A 6,114-nucleotide genomic window follows, 5' to 3' on the forward strand; every position below is an offset into this window, starting at 1 on the left:
CTCTTAATTTTGTTTTATATAATATTTATATATTAAAAAATGTACTATTAGTTTTAATTTTTGTAACTTGCTGATAATATATATCTACACGTCAAAGAAACTATAAAAAGAAAAAAAAGATGATGGAAAACTTGGTAGAAAAGGATTACAGGCAGAAGTCATAAGATATTATGACCACATGTTATTATCTTATCTAAGTAAATAATTTTTTATTTATGATTTAATAATTTAAGTTAATAAATTAAGTAATTATGTTTCATTAATATTATTATTAGTACTCATTTTTATCAACACAAAATAAAAGAGAGATTTTATGATGAAACGTATAAATAAAGATAATTAAAAGTTAAAGAAACACTCATTTTTCTACCTATAAATTAATGCTTTTTGTCATAAAAAAAGTAAGTAAAAGACTAAAATGTTAAGATAATGAAACAAAATAAAAACAAACAAAAATTATAAAACATTTTATTAAAATAAGTTATAATGGATCAAGGTGTGATTTCTTTTTATTTAAGAAATTGTAAACATCATCTTATTCTAAAACTTTATATATTAAGATTATACAAAATTAAGATTAGGTTGTATGACCAAAAAAATCTAATACGTGATATTAAAGCTTTTAGCTTAAAAACTTGTGATTTTTCTTTAAATATTAATTTCTTTATATTTATTATTATTAATTTTTATGATATATTTTCATGTTGATGTTTATTATTAATTTTATTTTATATTATATTAAAAGTTAAGAGTTTCAATGTTCTTTGTGAGTTAATATTAACATGATACATGAAATCTCAAAACAATAATTACAGCTTCTTTTATTTATTTATTTATTTTTGGATATCGTTAAATTATTGTTCATTTAATTACAATATAACTCATGTCTTTACATGAATTTAGTATAATAATAAATCATATTTATTATATTAATTTATTAATGAAGAAACGTATAACATAATGAATATATATTTGTTAGTCTAATTAATATATATATATATATATTAAAAGATATATAAAGCGTAAAGAAAGTTAATAAAGGTTGCATAATAAATATAAGATAAAATAAATGAAATTTAATAGTCATTAAATTGTAAATAATATAATTAAATATTATAAATTTTATAATAATTATGAAAGCCATTAATGTAAATGAATGTTTGACTGTTTTATGCATATCTACCTGTTATAATATATATATATATATATATATATATGTTGCATTTTACTATATATATATGAGATATAACAATTATGTAAAATTTATATATGGTAGTTTCTAAATATTTTGTTTACTAGCAACAATAATACCTTCCTCATATTATGTTTGGATAATTATTATCTCTATTATTATCAAAATAATTGTTAAGGTTATTTATTTTGATATCTACAGTATGAATAACTTGTTAGTCACCAAAGTGGCCATATTGAAATATTTTTTTATAGATATCAAATTAAATAAAATTCAACTACTCTTAGTTATGTGATGTTATATATAAGATGACATGACAACATATATTTATTAAGTAAATTGAAGTTCAATTATTATAAAATATTTAAGGATTGCCTAAAGGTAGATTGGTTAATTTTATAATTAAGAACATAATCATGATTAATTAATATAATTCATTAAATATTTTTGCATATCCAAAGATAATACATATGTCTAATAGAGTATATATAATTGCCAATAACGTGAAATGAAAATTAAGCATCAATTATGTTTATTGTTGTACATTATTGGATCATCCAAAGAGAACTTCAATGTATATTTAATATTTATATGAATGTTATTTAAATCTATATCATGTATTTAAGTTACAACTTAAAGCATTAACATATGAGCATTCTATCTAGTTTGAAGCATCCATTCTTATTTCTCTTTATTCGCAAACTTTGTTTATTATAAAGTTTAATGGACTTAATTTTTCTTAATGGTGTGAACAAGTCTAGTATCATCTAGGTATTTTGGATCTTAATTTGGCACTCCTAATTGATAGGTCTACTGCTATTATTAATTGTAATAGTACTTAACAAAAGTCTTTTCATAATGCTTAGGAAAGATCAAGTAGACTAAGTTTAATGTTCATGCGAATGACAATAGTAAATAACATTAAGTCAATGATTTCTAAAATTGATAATACTAAGGAATTTCTAAAGTTTGTGAAAGGTATGTTTCAATCTGACTCTACTAATAAGTTACTTGTTGAAACATTAATAGACATGTTAACTATCACGAAATTTGATGATTCTCATACCATGCATGAGCATGTCACTGAAATGTCAAATATAGCAACAAGATTAAGATTCATGGGAATGGAAGTGAGTGAAAGTTTTCTTGTACAATTTATTATAAATTCATTGCTTCATGAATATGGTCCATTCCAAATAAATTACAACACTATAAAGGATAAATAGAATGTGACTGAACTACAAAGTATATTTATTCAAGAGGAAACAAGGCTTAAGAAGTAAGGAATTCACTCAATTAATCACATAGACCTGTCAAGAGCTAAAAGGAAACCAGTAAAAAAAATGAAAAGGGCAATAAAAACTATTAAAGATTAATGTGTCATCTGCCCAAATCCACAAGAAGGAACAAAAAAAAGATAAGTGTCATTTTTGTGAAAAGTCCAAACACTATCAGAAAGATTACTTAAAAAGTAAGGTATGGTTCGAAAAGAAAGGTAAGCCTAGTGTTTTTGTATGTTTTGAATCAAATTTGACAAAAGTTCTTTATAATACTTGGTGCATTGATTCTGGTTGCACCACTCATACTTCCAATATGATGCAGGGATTCTTTATAACCTAAACCATAAATCTAAATTAAAATTTTTTATTTTTATAGGAAACTGAGTCAAAACTCCAGTTGAAACCATTAGAACTTACCATTTAATTTTAAACATTAGACACCATTTAGATATTTTTCAAGCTTTTTATGTTCTTTCTGTTTCTCGAAATCTGGTTTCTTTATCTAACTTGATACATTTAGATATTCCTTTAAGTTTGAAAATGGATATTTTAGTTTATTTAAACATAATCATTTTATTGGCTTCGTTATTCTATGTGATGGTTTATATAAATTAAATCTTGATAACTTTTTTGTTGAGACCTTGTTCACCTTGTATCATAATGTTAGTACTAAACATGGTTAAATGAATGAAAATTCAGCTTACTTGTGACATAAATATTTGGGTCATATATCCAAAGAAAGAATACAAAGATTGGTAAATAATGAAATCTTTTCTAATTTGGATTTTATTGATCTTGATATTTGTATGGATTGTATTAAGGGGAAACACATAAAACACACAATAAAGAAAGTAACTACAAGAAGCACATAGTTCCTTGAGATTATATACACTGATATTTTTGAACCTTTTAATGTTCTATCTTTTGATGAAAAAAAGTATTTTATCACCTTTATTGACAATTTTTCACATTATGGTTATGTCTATTTATTGCATGAAATATCTCTGTTAGTAAATATCTTAGAGGTATTTATTAATAAGGTTAAAAAACAATTAGATAATAAAATAAAAATTATCAAATATGACAAAAGTGCTGAATTTTATGGAAGGTATGATGAAAATGGATAATATCTTGGTCCATTTGCTAAATTCCTTAAAAAGTATGGCATATGTGTTCAATACAAAATGCCAGGTATATCGCAACAAAATGGTGTTGCAGAAAGACATAATCGTACTTTAATGGACATGGTTAGGAATATGTTAAGTAATTCGTCTTTATCTTTATTGTGGATGTATGATTTAAAAATTGTCATATATTTATTAAATAGGGTTCCTAGTAAAACAATTCCAAAGACTTCTTTTGAACTATGGACAAGAATAAAACTCAATTTAAGGTATTTGCATTTTAAGATTACCCGACAAAAGTAAGAATTTATTATCCTCAAGAAAAGAAACTGGATTTAAGAACAATTAATAGTTTTTTCATTGATTATCCAAAAAAATCCAAAGGGTATAGATTTTATTATCCTAATTATAGTATAAGAATTCTTGAAACTAAAAATGCTAGGTTCATTGAAAATGGTGAAACGAGTGGGAGTGTAGAACCACACAAAGTAAAACTTCAAGAAGTTAGGATATAAATCCTTTTATCTATAACTTTTTCTCAAATTGTTGTTCTTACAGTTTAACAATTTATAAGAACAACAAATAAATTATCAAGCACTCCATAATGAAATTATTTTCAATGAAAGAAAGTCTCAAAGACAAAAGAGATCTATTATTTTTTATGAATATATGATTTATCTACAAAAGTCAATTTGATTTAGGAATTGATGAAGATCTGGTTTCATTTTCACAAGTCATAGAAACTATTAATTTTAGCAAATGGTTAGATGCCATGAAAGAATAGTTTAAATCGATATATCATAATAATGTATGGGATTTTTATTGAACTACCTGAAGGTTATAAAAGAGTTTGGTGTAAATGCATCTTTAAGACCAAACGTGAATCAAATGACAATATTGAATGATACAAAGCTAGACTTGTTGCCAAATGTTTTACTCAAAAAGATGGTATTGACTATAAAAAGACCTTTTCTCTAGTTTTTAAAATGGATTCATTAGAATTATTATGGCAATAGTCGCACATAATGACTTAGAGCTACATCAAATAGATGTGAAAATAGTCTTTGTTTTAAGAGGAATTTAGAGGAAGAAGTTTACATAGACCAACATGAGGGTTTTTCAATTAAAGAAAAGGAACACATCGTGTGTGAACTTAAAAAATCAATATATAGACTTAAACATGCTTTTCAATAATGGTATCCTAAGTTCAATGATACTATTACTTCCTTTGGATTTAAGAAAAATACTATTAAATGATGTATATATTTGAAAGTTAGTGGGAGTAAGTTTATATTTCTTATTCTGTATGTTGATAATATTTTACTTGCTACTAATGATCTTGGTTTATTATATAAGACAAAAAAATTTCTCTCTAAGAATTTTGAAATTAAAAATATAGGTAAGGCATCTTATGTAATTGGAATTAAAATATTCCTTAATAGATAAAAAGATTGTTAGGATTGTCTCAAAAAAAATATATTAATAAAATTCTAAAAAGATTTAAAATGAAAAAATGTTTTGCAAGTATTGTTTCAATTCAAAAAGAAGATAAATTAAGCCTTATGTAATACCCAAAGAATGAATTAGAATGCAAACAATTTGAATAAATTCCTTATGCATCTATTTTTGGAAGCACGATGTATGCCCAAATTTGTACAAAACCAAATATTAATTTTAGTATCGAAATGCTAGGCAGGTATCAAAGTAATCCAGGATTCATATCATTAGAGGGCTATAAAAAAAGTATTAAGATACTTGCGAGGAACAAAATATCACATGCTTACTTACAAGAAGTTCGATCATCTTAAAATAATAGGATATTCAAATTCAAATTTTGCCATGTGTGTGGATACCAAAAAATCCACATTTGGCTAGTTGTTTCTTTAAGCTGATAGAGCGATCTCATGAAAAAATGTGAAACAATCTATCATTGCTGCATCCACTATGAAAGCTAAGTTTGTGGCATGCTTTGAAGCTACTGTTCATGATTTATGGTTACGAAACATTATTTCAAAACTTGAAATTATCAACAATATTGCCAAACTGTTAAAAATTTATTGTGATAATATCGCAACAGTCTTATTTTCTAAAAACGACAAATATTTAAAAGGTACTAAACGCGTGAAATTAAAATACTTTGTCCTTAAAAAAGAAGTCTAAAAACAAAAAAATGCCAATTGAACACATTAGCACCAATCTTATAGTTCCGAATCCATTAACAAAACATTTGTCACTAAAGACATTTAATGAACATGTAGAAAGAATGAGCATTATTGAAAACCTTTATTGATATTATAGTAAAGTTTTATGTTTTTTATGAATTTGACACTCTAAGCTTTTTTAAGTATTGTTTCTAATATATTAATACATCTTTTTTCATTATATTAGTGTGTGTATATATATATATATATGATTAAATTATGAAATACAAACAGAATTTATTTCTAACGAAGAAATTATTACTAAAACATTATGATCTCTCCTAAAGATCATATAGAGTACAAATGTTTTACATAGA

This window comes from Durio zibethinus, chromosome 1 (genome assembly GCF_047325235.1).
Source record: "Durio zibethinus cultivar Kanyao isolate XHJ-2024 chromosome 1, ASM4732523v1, whole genome shotgun sequence".
NCBI classification, from domain to species: Eukaryota; Viridiplantae; Streptophyta; class Magnoliopsida; order Malvales; family Malvaceae; genus Durio; species Durio zibethinus.